The sequence below is a fragment of the Pezoporus occidentalis genome, unplaced genomic scaffold (assembly GCF_034315485.1).
Source record: "Pezoporus occidentalis ecotype Australia unplaced genomic scaffold, CSIRO_AGI_Poc_V1 ctg19, whole genome shotgun sequence".
NCBI classification, from domain to species: domain Eukaryota; kingdom Metazoa; phylum Chordata; class Aves; order Psittaciformes; family Psittacidae; genus Pezoporus; species Pezoporus occidentalis.
In genome coordinates this window covers 5395958-5416627 of record NW_026913748.1, presented here as the reverse complement: position 1 = coordinate 5416627, position 20670 = coordinate 5395958, and the positions used below count along the sequence as shown (strand labels likewise).

At 43.3% G+C, this 20670-nt stretch overlaps 1 protein-coding gene across 4 annotated transcripts in view; it reads left to right on the top strand.

Annotated features, from left to right (window-relative positions):
• Positions 1 to 7928: 7928 nt before the first annotated feature.
• The window catches only part of RESF1 (retroelement silencing factor 1), a 36092-nt gene continuing 23350 nt past the window's right edge, over positions 7929 to 20670 (top strand). For 3 of the 4 annotated variants that reach the window (XM_062616509.1, XM_062616508.1, XM_062616506.1), the window contains exon 1: positions 19689 to 19826. The gene's annotated coding sequence lies outside the window, so the exon portion shown is untranslated. Of the gene's footprint in view, positions 7998 to 19688; positions 19827 to 20670 lie in introns of those variants that run through there. The other variant, XM_062616507.1, reaches the window with a different exon arrangement.

The following is a 20670-nucleotide window of genomic DNA, read 5'->3' as shown; positions in this document are numbered from 1 at the left end:
CATTTAACAACTGGTAACTAGCTTCCATTAATTTCAAAAGAAAGTTGTCTCCATTACTGTCCTTAGGATTTTGAGTGTCATTCAATACGAGAATCATTGAGTTGTTGGAAATTATTGTCATTTTTAACTCCCACTTCGTCTATTTTAGGAACTTCCTCTGATGGTTTTTCTGCTAATACGTTGTTAGGTCCTATGGGTTTAGGATCTTGTGGGATTGGTTCCTTCTTTATTAAAATGAGGCCCCCTCTATTGGCTCCTGGTTCCTTATATCGTACCCCCCAAGTTTTCCCCGTTATCCACCCTTGGTCGAAAGGGTTCGTTATATTAATCATAAGATGCTGAGAGTTTCCCGGGGATACTATTCTTCCACTCCAATCTCGTTTTGGAGGGGTACATCCATAAGGCCCCCACTGTACCCTTAAAAACCTGTCCAGATTTCCAGGGACCCAATCTGAGGCTATTGTTTCGCATCCCCAGTAGGCACAATAATATTCCGTGGGGTAATTGCAATATCCTTTTCCTGGATTCGAGCTTGGGCAGAAATAAAATCCCATACGATCTAAGCACGGGCTTATAGGCGCTATTTGACAGAGGCTAGGAGTAGAAGTGGGCCCTCCTGATGTGATTATACTTTGGACTATTCGTTGATCTTCCCATCTGTACAAGGTCCACTTGAAAGGTTGATGGACATATCCTTTTACCGGGATTAATGTCCATCCCCATATCCAATAGATGATCCAGAAAATTGGTGGGTTACCTCCCCTCATAAATCCGGATTTCCAATCCTTCCTTCGGAATTTGTTAGGGGTCTTACTACCCACCTGGCCCATCCACTTAATTTGCGCCTCTTTCCACCCTAAACTTTTGGTGGCTATGGTCCCTCTATATCCCCACCTTAGTACGCCTCTGCCTCCATCGCCTACTCCGTTGCCTGGAGCAGTGAGGTCATTTTTCTTCTCGGCAGCAGTCGCAGTCTTCAGGGGCTCGGCCATAGTTGAATCCTAATATCCTGGAGGGCAGAGTTTAGGGCTCTCGGATATATGTTCCCCTTGTTCCAATCATCTCCCCTTTTGGATATAGGTAGCCGCCCTTAAAGGCACTTATGAGCCCACCAATTTTCTGATTCTCAATAATCAATTTTTATTCCTGGTTTTCCTTTGTTTCTACCCAAATCGAATTTTGCAAATTTCAATTGTTCAATCCCAGTCCTCTTCTCACACATCCCGGATTTCTGGGATTAAGCGTGACCTTCCGCAAACTCATTTTAAAATTTCTGGCTCAAAATGTAGCTTATCTGGGTATTCTTTTTCACACTAACAACAAAGATTGCGTCTACGAAGGGAGGAACAAAACCACCTCTGGTTACAACTTTCACATTTAATTAGGACCCAAGTGGTGTGTATTCCCTGATTAGATCGAAAGATTCGGACCTTTCCACAGACAGGGTATTATGGAAGGTTTTTCAATATGCAATCTTTCCACAGGTGGTTGCTCCCAATCCAAAGTTACAACCCTTCCTGCAGAAGTTCTATATATTCCTTCTAACAGGACCCGTCTGTCAAATCTAAGTATATAATGTCTTATGGGGTTTATAAACTCCCATGATTCAAGCCCAAACCATTGATTAGTGGGGTTCCTCACAACATCTCTGGACCTTCCCACAGCCACGTTTTAATTATATTTTATGTCGCTGTCTTTAAGGTGATCTTAAGGTCCCCAGGTTGGCTGGTCACTTTCCACTGTATATCTTGAATCGGTCCCTTGACACGTGTTGCATGGGTCCATCCACGTTTGGCTGTACGAATCACTGTTTCTGTGGTGAGTAAAACAAGAAATGGTCCCTCCCATCGAGGAGTTAAAGATGCCTCTTTCCATGTTTTAACTAATACTTTATCTCCTGGTTTAATAGAGTGTATGAACATATTTAGAGGTGGTCTCTGGGCTATCATACCCCGTTTGCACAATTCTTCCCTTCTCTGCATTAAATGTACAATGTAAGGTTTAAGATGTTCACCCTCTACCTTTGGGTGTTCGGCTGGGAATTCCATATCATATGGCATTCCATACAACATTTCAAAGGGTGATATCCCTACATCAGTTCTTGGCTGAGTTCTCTCATTCAACAATGCTAGAGGCAAACTCTTTACCCAGGAAATTTTAGTTTCTAACATAATTTTTGTTAACTGTTTCTTAATTTCCCCATTCATTCTTTCCACTCGTCCAGAGCTTTGCGGATGCCATGGGGTATGATACTCCCACTTTGTCCCCATAGGAGCTAACGCTTCCCTAACTGTTTTGGAAATGAAATGAGGACCCCTATCAGAGTCAATGACTTCTATAATCCCATACCTTGGGACTATATTCTCCAGTAATATTTTCACTACACTTTTGGCTGTGGCTCTAGCAGTAGGGAATGCTTCTACATAGTGTGTCAAATGGTCTACTATTACTAATAAATACCTGTATCTCCCTACCTTAGGCAGTTCAGTAAAATCTACCTGTATTAGAGCGAAAGGATGGGTTGCCAATTCCCGCCCTCCAGGTATTTGCCTTTGGAGGTGTTGTTTATTCACACGTTGGCAAGTCAAGCAATCTCCTATCACCTGTTTTGCAACCTGTTATGAACTCCAATACACATATATTTTAGGGCAAACTGATCTATTAAGGCTTGTGCTCCCCAGTGTGTGGCCCTATGGAATTCTTTCATAACTTTCCAAGCCAAAGTTTTCGGTAGTACTATTCTGCCATCCGGTAATTTCCACTCTCCCTGACTTTCTTTTACTCCCATCTATTTAAGTTTTTCTCGTTCTTGTGTGGTGAACACTACCGCTTGAGGTTCCCTATTCTTGGGCTGCTGATCTTGTAGACCTTTTCTCTGGTGGATTATAGATACTGTTAAGAGCACTGCCCATTTTGCTTCCACGTCTGCTAAATTGTTTTCTCTTATTGTGGGAGATAATCCCTTCTGATGTCCTCTTACATGTACTACAGCTATTTTCCTTGGTTCCCTTAAAGCCTGGAGAGTTTGAGTAATGAGTGCTTCATGTATAAGCCCTTTTCCTTGTGAATTTATTAACCCTCTCTCTTCCCATATTTTCCCAAAAGTATGCACTACTCCAAAAGCATATTTTGAATCCGTATATATGGTTCCAACTTTACCTCTTAATAACTGTAAAGCCTTTAATACTGCATATAATTCACATGCCTGAGCAGACCAACTGGGGCTTAGGGGTCCCGACTGTATTACCTTGAATACCTTCCCATCAACTATTGCATATCCTGATTTTTGTTTCCCTTCGACTGCCCGGGAAGGTCCGTCTACAAACAGCTTCTCTCCCTCCCCTAACTCCTCTTCTTCTAAGTCTGGTCTAATCTTTGTCTGTTCCTCAATGTTGCGCAGGCAATCATGAGTCAAACTTTCACTTGGCTCCCCATATAAGAATTGTGCTGGATTTTGTAAGTTTGTTACTTCAAGTTCTAATTTAGGAGAGGAGATTAAAATGTCTTCATACTTCATAAACCGGGCATCTGTTATCCATTTATCAGCTTTCTGCTGTAATATACCCGATATTATGTGGTGACAGTACCTTTAGTTCCCCTCCAAAGGTGATTTTATGTGCTTCTTCTACTAGGAGAGCTGCAGCCACTATCGCCTCTAGGCAGGCAGGCCATCCTCTACTCACAGGGTCTAAAAGCTTAGAGGGGTATCCCACCGGCTTCTTTCCTCCTGCCCATTCCTGAGCCAAAACCCTGAATGCAGTTCCTTCACCAATATTGACGAATAAATAAAATGGTCTCTTTACATCCAGTAGGCTTAAAACTGGGGCATTAACTAAGCCCGCCTTTAATGCTTCTAATTGCCCCTCATCATCTGCTGTCCACTTTAATAATCCGTCCTTTTAGTCAACTTAGTATAGAGGAATTTCACCTTTTTGCTGTAGTCTTCAATTCACTGCCTGCAATATCCAAAGAGCCCTAACAGCTGTCTAACTTGCCTCTTAGTTTTAGGGGCTGATAGTGATAGTATGCCGTTTACTCTCTTGGGGTCTAACTTCTTTGTTCCTTTGCTTAGTCTATGACTCAGGTATTTTAATTCTTCTTCAACAAATTGCACTTCTGACTTTGATACCTTCAATCCCTGTAGGCTCAAAAAATTTAATAATTTAATGCTCTCCTGTCAGACTTTCTCCTCACTTTTCCCAGCTAAAAGTAAATCATCTACATATTGAACCAGTGTGACACCCTCACTTAACTCATATCCTTTTAAAATTTGTTCCAAGGCTTGTCCAAATAAGTTCGGAGATTCTGTGAACCCCTGAGGCAGAACTGTCCACTGTAATTGTTGTTTTCTATGGGTATCCAGGTCCTCCCATTCAAAGGCAAAGTAGTTTCTGCAATCTTCTCTCAGAGGACATGCCCAAAAGGCATCCTTAAGATCTATTACACTGTACCACTGCTCATCAGGACCTAATTGACTTAAAAGAGTGTGAGGATTTGCCACTACAGGGAATCTAGCTACTGTTCTCTTACTGATTTCTCATAGATCATGCACTAACCTGTATTTTCCATCTGCTTTCCTTACGGGCAGGATGGGAGTGTTAAAGGGAGACATACAAGGTTCCAGTAATCCTTTTTCAAGTAACCTCTGGATTTCGGGTTTCAAACCCTGCCTCCCTTCTCTAGACAAAGGGTATTGTTTTATCCTTACTGGTATTTCTGGGTTCCTTATCGTGATTGAAAACGGTTCGATATCCAATTTGCCTACCATTTCTGGGGTATACCATACTTCAGGGTTTATCTTTTCTTCATCTGTTACTCGCAGTGGGCACAATTTAATCTTCAATGTTTCATCCTTTACCTCTAAACTAATCCCTAGTTCAATCATTAGATCTCTGTCCAATAAATTATAGTCTGCTTCAGGCACTAGCAGCAGGGACCCCACCCCTATTTTGGAATGCGTTTCAAAAAGTACATCCTTTATTACAGGTACTCCAAAAGGTTCTCCTTTTGCTCCAATAACCTGTACCGTCTCCGGGGATATCTTACATCCTCGGGGCAATTCTTGAACAGTTGATCTTTCTGCTCCTGAGTCCGCTAGGAACTCAACTTCTTGTTGCCAGGGACCCACTTTTAATTTTATCAAGGGCTCTGTTCTTTCTCAAGTCCCCAGCAGATAGAGCCCCTGACATCCCTAATCTTCCTTGAATATCTTCTCATCCATCATCCTCTTTCTACAGTCTTTCTTAACATGTCCTTTTCCTCCACAATAGAAACAAACCACCGTTCCTCGTTCTTTTTCCCTTGGAGGCCTCCGGGGTCCCGATCCCAATTGTTGGGATTCAGGCCCCTTCCTAGGCGTGGGTACCCTCTGTCCTCTGACCGCCGCTACCAGCATTCTAGCCTGCTCCTTGTGCGTCTCCTCTTCCCTACGAATATATACCTTCTGAGCTTCTCTCAGTAGTTCATCTAAACCGCGGTCCTGCCAATCTTCTATTTTTTCCAACTTCTTCCTAATATCCATTCATGATTTAGCTACAAATTGTGTTTTCAGTAAGGCTTGCCCTACCGGAGTGCTAGGATCTAGCCCTGAATAAAGTTGGAGATTTTTTTCTAAGTCTCTCTAACCATTCCATAGGGGTTTCATCTTTCTTCTGGTGTTCACTGAAGGCTTTATTAATATTTTGTCCCCTAGGGACAGATTCCCTTATCCCCTGAACTATGATAGTCCTTAAGTCCTGCATATGGCCTCTATCCATTTCATTTTGATTATTCCAATTAGGTCTCTGGAGGGGCCACTTAACATCCACCGCAGGACCTTGCTGATGTTGCTGGTCCCAAATCCTCATTCCAGCCCTCTGGATCATATCCCTTTCTTCTGCCGTGAACAAAATACCCAATATAGCCTGCAGTTCATCCCAGGTGTAAACGTTGGGACCCCAAAACTGATCTACTCGTTCTGCAACTCCCAGGGGATCCTCTAATAAGTTACCCATTTCCTTCTTGAAGTCCCTAATGTCTCCTGAGTTCAAAGGGACAGAGACATATCCCATACCAGGTTGCGCTCCTCTCATTGCAACCTCCCAGAGGGGATATAGATTACCCCTGCTTTCCCTTGCCCTACTTTGGCTCCAGGTCACCCGCCTGTCCTCCTCAGGGGAACTAGGGGTAGAATCTGAATCACTGGGGTAGTTTGGAGCTGTTGGAGGAGGAGAGGGCTGTGGCGGCGGTGGTGGTAGTATATAAGGGGGAGGCGAAATGGGGATTTCATCCTCACTCCACGTCTTCTTCTTTGTCCCCCCTTTTCTTTCTTTTAAAGGATATAAATTTGTCCTAGTCTCCGACCCTATACATAAATGTGCATACTCGCTTTCCTCCAAACTAAATGGTTCCTTTGAATTAATGTAAATATTTAAAGCCTGGCAGATCCAGTCCTCAAAGGACCCAAATATGGGCCAATATAAATGATCACCTCTAATTTGCTTACCTCCCCAAACTTCCATACAGTAATGTACCATTTTTACTTTGTCCTTACCCCACCTAGAAGGGCAGTCATCCCAATATTTAATCATCAATCCCAACGGACTATCCGGTGGTATCTGGGGTAGCTTAGCCTTAAGTTCCGAACCCTCCATAGAATCAGAAGGCTTGCTTTTCTTCTGTCCCATCTTCCGGAGTGTCTTCTCACACACAGTCTTTTTGCCCCCTGTTCGTGGCCCAGTCCCTCGCGGGAGATGGGAACTGCACTACTAAGGGGTCCGCACTTGCTTCGTCCTTAATTGGATGTCTCACACAGGCACACTCTGGGATACCCAACCCCAACCGAACGGGTAACCGGCCTATACTTACACACTCCTGCGTCTTCGTTCGGAGTTTCGTGCACAAAGATTACGGGGTTGCCGGCTTTCTTTTGCTTGCTGTCGAATTTAGGATTCGTCGGTAGAGGGTATGGTGAGATAGCACCCAAGCAAAGGCCACTATACAGTGGGGTGCCTCCCCTGTGTGGGGCTTCACACCAGTTTACTTCTATCCAAGTCACGGCACCAAAATTGTTATAAATGTGGCTCAAATAAATTGACGAGAACCAGACCAATGAATCAAATAGGTTTATTGAGCAAGCAACAGCAAGCAAAACAGCGCTGGGCGGTCGGGGAGTCTCTGCTCCGCCAACTGCACGCACCCACTTCCCCAAAGTCACTGGTTTTATACTCTTCTTCATCCAATATACGGGTCACTTCCTGTCATACTCTGCGTCTGTGTGGCCTGTTGATAAGGGGTCTCATTCTGCCTCCCGGTGGGTGTGGGGAGGAAGGCTCCTTATCTCCTTCCCCCATACATTGTTTACTTTACCGATGCCTGCGGTCTATAAGCAAAATGTCAAGGTGTTGTAATTTTCCAGTAACTCTTAAGCAAGCGAAATTTGATTAACAAACAGCAATTTACTCATCACATCACCATCGCTTTGACAGAAATGTCCATCATAGTCATGGGTGTTATTACACATCTCACACATGGTATAATGATCACAGGGGGACATAGTACAATAGCGACCAGCACTCCCAAGTTCCTGACACGAATCATTCTGGTATTCCTTACACAGGCCCTCCCAGGCGGCACCGGCCCGCGCCGGAACCGTACACCCTTGCCTTCCTACCGCTTCTCGCCTGGGCTTGCGCGATGGGCCCGCCTCAGGCCCCTCACGGCCTGGCTGGGCAGTGCGGCGGGAACCAGCGATCCCACCCCCCACGCCGAAGGCTCCGCCTGGGGGTGGGCCTTGTTGCTCGTCCCGCTGCTGGCAGAGGGCTCCTTCCGTCTCTCACCGGAGCCAGTGGTTCTTGGCTCCGCCTCAAAGCGCGGAGTGACTATCCAGGCTTGGTGAGGACGGGCAGCGGGTAGTAGAAGACGGGGAAGTGGCAGTGGTCCCACGGTGGGCCCGTGCTCTCTTCCGCTCTCGAGGCCGTGGACGCCGCCGCTGTGGAGAGTCGCTCCTCGGGCCGCCGGTAAGGGCCGCGCTGCTCCTCTGGCGGGGCTCGGGGCGGGTGGTGCGGCAGTTATCTTGGGCTGGGCCGGTGAGGCCTTCCCCGGCTCCTCTCTGTCGGACCGGGGGAAGCGGCGATGGAGGCGGCCCTGAAGCCCGCAGCATGGCGGTACCGTCCTGACAGGCGAGGGGCATGGCCAGCGGGAGCTGCTGCAGAGCGGGGGTTGGCAGGTTGTGAGTTCGCTGCTTGTCTCGGAGAACAAATTAACGGCGCTTAAGCGTCGTGTAAGTAGCTGAGGAAACACAATGAGATCCGCGGGTGCGGTTGTCCTCTGAGCTGTTTGTCTCTAGAAACACCCCCCCCCGCCCTTATCACCTTAAGCAGAAGTTTATAGTCTTTATTGTATGGCGATTGAAGGCGGTAAGACTGAAAGATGTTATTAAAGACCCGCGAGAAGTAATGCTTTGAGGGTTGTGCGCTCGGTGTTTCGGGTCTCCTGTGTTTTAAGCTCTTGCCCTGGGAGTCCTGTGCTTTCTGTGATTTTTGCTTCAGCCTTTCAGGTAGGCATGGCGAGGTAAGCGGTGAGGAGCCGGTGCTCGGGCTTGTGTAAGAGGGCCACCTGGAGTCGACTGTTGTAGTTGAACTGATAAGCCTATTTATATAACTAACGGGAAAATAAAATGGTTTTAGAGGTATAGGTTGCTGTTTCTTGGAAGGGTTGTCTTGAATAGTGCGGTTGAAAGGATTGCTTAGCTTATTCCATCTGGAAAGGCAGATGGAAATGTGAGGCAAAAAGGCAAGTACCCCATCAGTACTTTGTCAGCTCTCTTTATGTGCTCTGGGAAATATGTTTTAGATGATGAAATAGAAGGGCATCAGGTAGGACGTTAGTGAGTTTTCTCCTGAAGCACTGGATATTCTTCAGAAGCCCGTGGGAATGCTGGAGGTTGTTTTCCTAGAAGTTATGAGGTTGATTCGACTCTTTCTAGGAGCTCTGTGGTAATGTTGGGCCTTTCCTGGCTCATAACTAGCCTCCTGGGACGATTTAAAAGTAGAACAAAACAAACCCAGCTCATTTTGACTCTTGGTAAATGTTTTCTAGCTCTTGCATCTGATAATAATGGGAGTAAAACTTGTCGCTAACATCAAAAGCTCCTCACTGGGCTCTTATCTCCCTGTTTCCTTGAATTAACAAGCCAGTGTCCCAAAACAGTTAAAGTGGATGTTCTTGGCAGAGAAAGCAGACTTGTGTTAATGATCACTTTTATATTACTGTCCACAAAATTAAATCTGTTACTCTCAATAGCTGTGCCAGTATAAAAGTTTCCCTGCGTCTGGAAGCAAAGCCTTAGCCAGTATGCTGAGGTCTCTCTGAGGGTGTTTATCAGGAACTGGTGGTTCACTCTTCATTAACTCACTGCAGTAAGGTGCTTAAGAGTTAAAGGATGAAGCCCGCTTCATGCATCTTAAACAGTATTTTTTTGTTTGTTTTCAGGAAATAATATATTGTCTGATGTTTTGGCAGCAAAAAAAAAACAAACAACAAACAAACCCAAACCTCAAAGCATTACAGCATGCTTCATATTGAGACCAAACCATTAGGCCCTGCTTAACATAACTTTGCTATTTAGCATCAGTATTAAAAACACAACTGCTTAATAGAAACCCATGTGCAAGTAAGGACCTGCCCTCCTGTTAGGGCATGATATACAATAAGTTAGAACTTGGGTAGGTAGGCATTCTTTCATCTGCTTCTAGAAGTTGCTTATAAGCAGGGGCATCCCTAAAGGCAAAATATGATGAGAATTTGAACAAAGAACCAAGCATGTAGCTTGCAGGTATTTGCATTTAATCAGTAATACTAAGCTAAAAGGTAGACAGTTGTAAGAATCCTGATTAATACTAACCCATAGACTACCCTTGTAGCCCTAACCCAAGTGCACAATAGGATAAGAAGACCACAAGTTATGTAACTTACTGAATTGTATAAGCATATATTTTAGATAAAATTATATCAAGGTGAAAAGTAGGTATAAAAACTCCTAAGATTCACTGCTCATGACATATGTATGGAGGTTTGAACCCCCACAGTCTTCCGGCGCCAATAAAAGTTTGTGCTTTACTTTACAATGTGTACTGTGGAGTGATTTCTTTGAACCAATATCAAGTTTGTTGTTGGAGTGTTTTGATTTCCCGCTTAATAGTTTCTAAAACTGTTTATCATTAAAACTGTTTCTCCAGGTCATTGGTCTTCCAGGTTTTTAGAAGAACTTTTATTTTGTCGTTTTGGTTCTGTTTTCTACTTAAAGCACAAATGCTTTTTCACTTCCTACCACTCTTCAACTACAATAATTGCAGATCAGTAAAATATTATGATCTGCAGGAGACTGGTCTTCAAACACTGGCTTTTTAAAAGCCAGCAGGCAAAAGTGTTTTGGTAGTAGAATATTTTTGTTTACAAAAATTATACAGAACACTGTTTCCCAGCTTCCCCCCTCTTTTTGTGATGAAAAGTGGTTAAAAGGGGCTTGTTGTGTTCTCTTAGTCACCTCTGATTGAGTATAAGGGTGTATGGTGGTATATTTCCCCACCTCCCATCCTCTGGGCCACTCTGATCTCAGGAATTCATTGGCCTTTCTGTAATGGGTTGGGTAGTGAAGTGTCTCTTGACTGTACAAGGAACATTTGCATGGCTAAAGTGGAAGACAGCATTGACTATACCAGGAATTCCTGTTGCCTATCCAAGGTTGGAAGTGAGAGCAGGAATAATCAATCATCCTGACAGCCTCATAATGTTCCTTCCCCTAATCGTAGCCTTAGTGGAACAATACCACTGTTACTGGAGTTCTAAACTGTTTCTAGTAATTACTGACTCAGGTTGTGGCCAGGATGGAAACTTACTGATGACTAAAGCCGGTCATCTTGCCACCCTGTACACAGTTGTCCTAAGTGAAGCCCTTTGCGCTCTCCTGGACCACACTGGGCTGTGACCTGCATCTCCCTCCAAGTGGGAGGCCTCTCAGAGGTCATGAAATCTCAAGTTTGATATAATCAAAGGACTGTCCCCAAAAGCCGATGGTGGGGCCTTGATCGAAGACTCCCCACTTCTTGAGGCTCAACCCTTACCCACTGAGAAGTGCTGAGACATTTGATGTGAATATTTCACTGAACTCAATGGGAATTTTTAACAGGTATATAAAGTGTTGAAGTACTGAGGCCTGAACAGTAGGCTCTAACCGAAGTTGACCTCTAGATGAATCTCACAACCCGATAATATATATCTTGCTATATGCATAGTATTAATTGCATATGTAATATATATTATCTGTTTTAGTATGAATATATATATTTTGATGCCAATCTATAAAAGCTTTGTTGTAATGCTTACTATGTAATAGTAACTAGCAGAATGATGCCTCTTTATTTAGAGACGTATTACAAGGCCCTGAAATCGGATGTCTGGCTTTGTTGGGAAATATGTGATGAAACCTGAAATAGAGATACTCCCTTGGGCTTCTTCTTAAGTCTTGGCCAGGCTTTGGGCAGAATCCAACAGGGAGGGTGACACCAAATGTTTCCGCACATGAAGTTTTGCAAGATGTTTATTCATCTACACATAAGCTGGACCCTCTTGCAGTGACTTTGGAGACCTCACCTATGAGTGGATGCACTGTGTAGGACCTGCCAGTTGCTGGGAAAGGTTGTCTATATCCTCACTGCAACTGGGACTCTCCAGCAATTCCGGATCTGGATGATGGTCAAGTATAAGAGCAATTGGTGATGTATCTGTCTTAATCACTGTAGTTAACCTTATGTAGTAATGATGCATTACCCTATTTGCTTTGCTGCTTAAAACTAGAGTATCATAAGTTTGTTATTTTAGCTAAATGCATTACTTTATTCCTGTGTTACCTTGACATAGACAGTAGAATAAACCTACTCTGTTACTGGTGTCTGTGTTCCTTCTGTCGACACTTGCTAAAACAGTATACCTTTATGTGTGTGTGTATATCTGTGTATAAATTGATTTCATTACCCTATTGCAAGTATAGTATGAATGTTGGCATCTTGGATCTGTACTTAAGTCACTGTTGTGACTACAGTAATCTTATTGACTAGCTTTGTTAATGTTAAATTAGTCACAGAATCACAGAATTGTTAGGGTTGGAAGGCACCTCTGGAGATCATCTAGCCCAACCCCCCTGCAGTGATAGACTGCTGATAAATCTTGTGATCCATCTTAAACTGAATAAACCTTAGACAGCTGCTAGTTTTTGTGATCTACCTTAAAAGTGCAGACTGCTGCCAGGTCAAAAGCTGTGTTAAAAGCCCATCTATTGTGAACTGGTACTTCTACAACATCATATTAAGATTACCTTTTGCTGATATCTTGGGAAGTGATCCTTTAGGTGATCCTAATTGATTACACATGTAACCCTTTATACATAAACAATTGACTAAGCCTGGGACTGAGATTGGATTCATCTGCACCTGAGCTTTATCAGTTTAGAAAGCAAAGGGGTCCACCCGGAACCTCATGACTCAATGGTGGGGTCTCCCTTATCCATATGTGTGTTCAATCTTTCTGTGACTCATTCTAAATTCTAACTTGATTTTCCTGTGTTTTTTTCCAACCCTAACTATTCTGTGTTTCATCCATGTAGTAATAGAGTGAACCTTGCCATTGAACTTGTATGTTATACTTACATATTTAAACTACTTTTGCTAATGCTTTTAGTGATTATTTGAGCAACCCTGAACTACTAATTTGTGACAGCGTGATAATGCACCTGGCCAGGTGAGGGGGTGTCCTTCTCAGGCAGGCCTTTGCCCATAATAGAGCAGCTGAGCTGCTCACTACAACCTTCTGAGACACCACCCGGGTCTGCTGACTTTTGGCTGGGGGTGCAAACAAGGAAGTGGTTTCTTAAATCTTGTATGTGCTCAGTTTCGTTTGCTGTAACCATGAGCAATGTGTCAGTGGGCTGGGGATGTGTGGCACTGTCATGGTGTTTGTGGTCTGTCCTGATCCTAATCAGTGCAATAACTAGCCTGTTAGTTTGATGTTGAGCCTTTTTTCTCTTTGTTGATGACTTACAGTCAACAAATGGGCACAGGAGGGAGATGCATACTCCTCACCCACTGATTTAGGGGTCAGGAGGGAAAGCTGAATACAGTGAAGAAAGTAAAGGGAGCAGAAGGTGCTATTCTGCTATCTTAATTCCTAGAGCAGTTCATGCTTTGCTGGGTCTTACTGAGGGTTTATGGGAAACTGTAGAGCCTGCTGGTGACTCTCTAGAAGAGGAAAGAAAAAAAGTATAAGGAAAGATGGTGAAAACACAGACTATGTTAGCTTTAGGTGATTGGTGTATTTGCCTTAGTGATACTGGGTGCTAATAAAAAGGAAGATGTTGCTTCACAGCAGATGGGATTTCAAAACCTGCAAGATGATCTTATTACTGTAAATCAGGGACACAAACACAGGATTTCAGTGATACTGCTAGTACAGGTCATTGCTTTCTGCAAGTAATGGTAGCACTTGCAGCTTAATGACTATTGTCCCGTCTAGGAGCAAAGGTCAGTAACGAGCTACTGTTCTTCCAGTGGGTGCTACACATCTGTCTGAAAGGGCACACTAATGAGGTTGCTGAAGCAAGTGATTTTTTTTTATTATATAAAAAGGTGGAAATGTGGAAGCTATTTTATTATCTGTGGTCTGGATCATCCTGAAGTAGTGATGCGCGGACTGACTCCACAGCTCGTTAAAGTTGTAAAGTAGGTATGGTTTTTATTCAGCACTGAGACGCATGGGGATAATTCCTCAAAGTCATGCGTACCTCAGTGTTGTTTCCCTGTACATTTATTCTCTAAAGTTATATATATTCATAAGGTTGCACAATACGCCTATACATATTCATGTCCTATCCCCGCTTCGTATTATAATGAGCCGGAAGGTCCTCTGCGCCTGCGCAGTGCCCCCTCTGGTCATGGGCAGGGGTCTCAAGATGAAGTAAATGAGTCTTCCTCCTCTGGGTAGGGGTCTTCAAGATGAAGTAAATGAGTCTTCCTCTTCTTGCACTTTTCACCTTTTTAGTCTTTATGTGTGGCCTTAGAGTTTGGTCAGTGTCCCAGCCGTAAATCCTCTACTTCTCCCGTTTATCAGTAGAGTTTGATCAGTGTCCCAGCCGTAAATCCTCTGCTTCTCCCCTTTATCAGTAGATTCAGGCGTCTGCTTATTAACAGGACCAGAGGTCTCTGTTCTGCTTAGCAGGCATTTACAACAGATAGTCCTTTTGTTTAAACAAATTCCTCTAACCCCCCTGTACAACCCCCTTGTACAACCCTCTGTATCAGTAGCATAATCCATGCAATTGATAACGTAGAAATAGGGAAGAAAATAGGGTTGGGATAAATGTAAACTTCTCAACCTGGCTTTCCACTCAAAGTACTTCTTCATACTATTATACACATAGTTTTTGGAAGGACTCCAGTACTTTCCCACTGATGACCCGGAACAGGTTTTTTGTTTTTCACGTTTGACTGCTAAACACTACTAGGATCTTTCTGACTAGTATTTCTGTTTCTGATAAATGGAGTTGTAAGTTCTCAACAGTTTTGAAACTGCAAATGTAAACCAGAAGAGCAGCAGGATTTTAGTACTTGGAGAAGTTGCAAGGAAGATCATTTTATGAGTGGAAGTGTTAATAATGTAACCTCTAGTATACAAGAAGCTACACAAATCAGCAGAGAAGAAAGGCATTATCACACCTATACCTTTTTCTTTTGAAATACTCCTGTAATCTTGAAGCTAGTAATAATCTTTATTGCTGGTATAAACTATCTCCATAAAATAGAAATATGCCAAAGTGCTCTTCTAGTATGTGCTTGTGAAAGATTGCTGTTATTCTCCATGACAGAAACTCGATTAACTTCTTAATTTGCACTTCAGTGTTCTGTATGTAGATTGCAAACTTCTCTTCAATTAGTAGTCATTATGTAATGAATTATTAGAGAGCAACAATTTTAAAAGGAGATAGGTACAATTACTAGAGATGTGAGACAGTTCTTTGAATATGCTTTAAAACTTGGAGGGAGCTTGGAAATTCTTCAGAGTGTAAAGTGCATGTTATGGCTTTTCTGTATTTCACCGTTGTTTCTGTGAAGTGTGGTGGTAAGTGGAAATCTGCAGTGGTTTAGGGGGTTTAGATATATTCTAGAAAATGTTATCCTGTCCAAGAAAAAGCAACTTCAGGCTATGTTTTATCATTAACTTTTGTTGTTTTAATGCTAGCAACTAGAAAACTTTATATGTATACTTATAGGTATATAGTTCCATTATATATGTGAACTATGTATACTACAGAGGCAGGGACATTCCATATAAAAGCGTTGCTATTAGAAAAGCTTTCATCTGCAGGTTTCAGAATAGCATGCAAGATACTAATTTGTGTGATGAATCTGATCTTTGTTACTAATCCCTTTTCCCTGCAAATTTTCTGATTTTGTGTTAAAAATAACTTTCGTGCTTATGGCAGTTAGTCAAAAGTGACTTTAATTTTTTCCCTGAGGAGCATAAGCCATAAATAAGCTTGGCTGATACCATCAAGCAATCAAAGACAATCTTGAAGAATTTGTTTTCTTTTGAGCAGTGACATCTCTTTTGCTGATACTGGTATGCTTCTTTGTACCATGGAGAACTAGAATTTTAAAACGCCTTGTGAAGCGTAGCTCCCCAAATGCCTGGAGTCTGGTGCATGCAGGAAAATACACTTATCTTTCAGAATAATCTCTTTGAGCTCAGTTTAGATGCTGTTTTTGACAAATGTAGATTTTATTGTGTCTAGTAGTTCTGATTGTTGATGGATGCCATGGTGTTTATCTGTTTTATCTCATTCCTGGTGAGAAGAACGGCCTCTTTCCTGTTGCCCTTCTGACTGTGACTGCAATTCCCATGAATCTTGCAGCAGCATTGCAGGGTGTGATGCTGTTGGACTGTGAATCTGGTCCATTGCCAAATGCCATGGTGTGCTTTTTCCTAATTTTCTGATTTTTGTGCTATCTTTGAATAACTTTTAAAAATTGAATTATGTAATTTCCCAACTGCAGAATTTCCAAGTTCCCTCCAAGTTTTAAGGCATATTCAAAGATGGAAGCACATTCCATGTTTTCTCTGAGTTTCACTGTTTCCATGTGTGGAATAATTATAAATTAAACTTGCATTTAAAATGTAGCATTGTTCACGCATAAAGGGAAAATGGACTTTCAGGGGAAGATGCCGCTATACCTGGTATGTGAGGAATGTGCACTCCACAGCAGTTCCCATGCCAACATTGATGGAGGATGGAGCGAAGTAGAGATTCTGCAGGCAAGCTCTGCCATAACATAAGCAGAGATGGGAACTAGGTGGGACTAAAAACAGATAAGCTGCATACTTGCTAACCTGAGCCAACAGTCTGTCATCTTTTGACAAAATGTTGTGCGAACTTTGCTTCATTATAATGCATTTTAATACAAAACCACACCTCTACCTCCAGTGCTACCAGCCTCCAAAGTGAGACTACCCCTCTTTGAGCATGCTCTTAATTCTTTGTGGTATATACATTTAAAAGCAAAGTGAGAGAATTTTACACCAATAATAATAAAGGTATGTGTGGCAATGGAGGCATGGACTCCGTTTCTGGTTACAAACAAAATCCTTTATTGAGTTAGCTTACAGGCTTTTATAATATTCTGCCTAGCGGTTAGTAGTGGTTAGTTCCATTGGTACTTTTCCATCATGAAACAACCTTACTGATCACACGCTCTTTCAGCCGATCACCTTACTGTCCACACGCCTTTGCTTGAGCAATTATTTCTAAACATAGCTCTATCACTACTCCTTACATTGTTACTTACACTCCCCTTGACCACACCTCCTTTATCTTGTCTTAAGTGACCTTCTGTTTCCATATTTACAGTTCTCAGCAATTATCTTGATTTTCTTTCTTTGGTTCCTCCCGATGTTCTTTCTCCGGTTCCTCCCGACTTGTCCCGTTTACTTCTCCCAAGGTTTGCGGCTGATAAGAGTCCAGATGTCCGGGCTCTCATCCAGGTCTACTGGCGTTGCCAGCGCAATTTCTTGCAGAACATTCCCCACATATCTCCCTTCTTTTAAACTACTAAAGCATTTTTGATAGGTTTAGTGATCAAATGATTTATACAAGTAATTAAACAAGGACCTGTGATTAAAATACATAAAAAGATTCCTACGCAGGCTAATGCGATTTTAATAATGTCTTTAAACTGTGCACTGATGCCCCATCCTGACAGCAAACTTTCTAGCCAATTCCAGCTACTCTCCACTTGCAGCCTCTGAACTCTGTCCTTTAAGTTTTGAATTTCTTCATGGACAGACGCAGTGTGATCAGACAGGTTCATGCAACGCATCCCATCAAAGTCTTTACAACCGTGTCCTTGAGCTCGTAGCAAAAAAATCTATGGCAGCTCTATTTTGAGGCGTAGCATGTTTGACTGAATCGTTATCTGTCAGCAGACGGTTGTTGCGGGTGAAAAACCTCCAGGGTAGTGGCTGAGTCTTTTCCCGCCTCTCACCGGGAGGAGTGGACTGCCCGCCGCCCCGCATCGCGCATCTTGGTGGGCTCAGCACCAACCTGTTCCTGCCGCAGTACACAGAGGGGAGGGGAGGGCGAGCAGCGCAGCCCTCTGCCCGCGAGCCGACAATGTGTGGAGCCCGCCGGAGCCTGCTGCTGCCTCCCCCGTGCGAGTGAGCGAGGCCGCGGCAACAGGGAGGTGGAGGCGGCCCGCCCGTGCTCTGCAGCTCTTATGTCTCGCCGCCGCCAGGCGTAGCCCTCGGCCGGAGGGGATCCGCCCCTGCAGCCTCTGTCCAGCTCCCGCGGGAACGCCGTTTTCCTCTTCGCCGTCCAGCCCGCGGTTCGCCTCATAACGGACAGGATGGGTAGCATTCAGTTTTTGGAGAAGGTTTACATCACCGTGATTTTTCGCTTCTTTTTTAATGTTTTTCCACACATCATGCGGGTCAGCGAGGTAAAGGTCGGTCTCTTTATCAGGGTTAATTGGTCCGTGATCAAAAGGGCCATCTTCGGCTGGCTCATCTGCTGCCTCAGCCCCAGTTACCAGGGGTGTGGAAGATTTGGTTTGGGATTGCAGAAGGCAGGCTTGATCTTTTGAGCCAACATGTTTCTCTGTTATCTCACACACAGTTCACCAAGGGGCAAGCAAGCTTGATGCTATGGGGTCTCCCCTGTTTGCCTGATCCCAGAGCTTAATGCCTGCTTCATCCCATTTCTCAGGGTCATAAATATTTATTTTGTCTACACCAGGCACTTCCATGGAGACCCATTTTAATATTTTTCTCAGATCAGATTCTCCTATTTCTGCCTTATTCTTGGCCATCATGACTTCCATGAGTCTGCACAGTTTTTTCTTCTCTAGACATTGTTATAAATTGAGACCACAACGGATCATAATCCAATTAAAATTTTATTAATTATAGCAAGTAGAATGTGAGCAAAACCAGCGCTGGACGACAGGGGAGTCTGCGCTCCCCCAACTGCTGTGCTGAGCAGTTCAAACAGCCCTTTTTATACATCTTTACTTCCGTGTTCATGAAGTAGTGGAGGTACTCTGCGCATGCTTCAGCTGTCGCTAGGAGGTCAACTTCTGTCTCCTGGTGGTCGTTGAGGCTGAAGTAAGAAGTCTTCCTTCTTTGTTCCATAGTTGACCTTTTACTCATATGTCCTTATATGGAGTTGTTTGTCTTATTTCTGCCAGTTCCTGGAACATCTTACAGTTATCTTTAGTCAACATCTGCTATGTTTGCATAAGCGGTACTTGGTTTAGTTTGTGTAAGCGATTGCGGTTATCTTATCTTGCACAAGCTGTGTCTGGCGACTGTTTGAGTAAGCGATTTCATATCCTTTGTTGCCTAACCTTTACATTGGGCTTAACATAAATCTTAATAAACAATATCCTTATCCTTAGTTTCTTACAACATTTCAGATCCCATGTTTCCCGTTGCTCACCTCTGTCCTGAAAAGATGATGGAGTGCGGCACTGCTGTCCTGCTTCCTTTCAGCAGCGTTGAGTTCAACAGGACGTTGCCACCAGTTCAGCACTGCAAGCTGACATCTATTTCCCAGATGTGTTCCTGTTCAGGCGCCATTTGTGGCAATGGAGGCACAGACTCCGTTTCTGGTTACAAACAAAATCCTTTATTGAGTTAGCTTACAGGCTTTTATAGTATTCTGCCTAGCGGTTAGTAGTGGTTAGTTCCATTGGTACTTTTCCATCATGAAACAACCTTACTGATCACACGCTCCTTTAGCCGATCACCTTACTGCCCACACGCCTTTGCTTTGCTTGAGCAATTATTTCTAAACATAGCTCTTTGCCAGCGCTACTCGTTACATTGTTACTTCCACTCCCCTTGACCACACATTCTTCATTTTGTCTTAAGCGGCCTCCTGTTTCCATATTTACAGTTCTCAGCAATTATCTTGATTTTTTTCCGGTTCCTCCCGACTTGTCCCATTTGCTTCTCCCAAGGTTTGCAGCTAGTAAGAGTCCAGATGTCCGGGCTCTCATCCAGGTCTGTTTGGCTCTGCTGGCATACCTTCTTGCATGACATTCCGCACAGGTATGTATGACTGGAGTCACTCAAGCTCCACCTTGATGGAGAAAAATAGTATAAAAATGGCCCAAGGAAGTGGGAATGTTAGGGAAGACATCATTGTGGATGGGTCAAGGAAGATTCCATCAGCAGATTACCCTTTACTCCTGGGACTGGTTGACAGGGTGGACCCGTCTTCCCCCCCATAGGGACGCCTTTGGGTGAGACTTGCACTGTACCAAGTGCTTCCTCAGGAATATTAGGAATCTCTATATAGTTACTTTCTACTTTTATTTTAAAGCCAGGCTGTGTTATTCATAACTTTATCGTGCATTTGTAAAACCTGTTATTTGCACATGCTGTTGCAGACAGTGTATTTATTACCGGCAATGCATAAGAACCTGTATCTGTTTCTGCAATAAACTCTACTGTTTAAGTAGCTAATTGTAATAGTTTTCTCATTGAATGTGACCAAATCCTTCAGTGTGGCCGTGTTAATTCACGAGCATGATTAGGCTGAAGGTTCAGTGTGCTATTAGTGCATCTGGAATTGTGATTGTTCAGTATATCAAATGTGACCAGACTGGTAGTGGTAAATTGGGCATCAGTCAGAATCTAAGCCTAGCTGCACCCAACCTTTCTAATATCTGAGGACCAGGTAGAGCACAAGGGGGGTTTATTTTCTGCCAACTTGTCTTGCCTTTTAATGCAACACCATGAAGTGTGATGACAAGAAATCTGCAGCTGTATCCCTGCCTCAGATATCCCTATTGAAACATAATTTCAGATTTGTAACATAAATATTAACATTGCCGTGACTGATATATCAGTGAAAATGTGTAGAAATAGCAGACCAAGACTTCAAAGAATGTCCTGTGGTGGCAGTGAAGAAGCATCATTTCCAGTACGCTGTTTCCAGCAATAAAATTGGAAAACGTATTGAGTGTAAGGGTGCATGGAAGATGAGAGCATCTGCTTTAATAACCTTTTCAGTGCAAAAGGAGACATTACATGGGAAGGAATAAACCAAATGTTCAGAGGCACAAACTTGATGTATAAACAGTA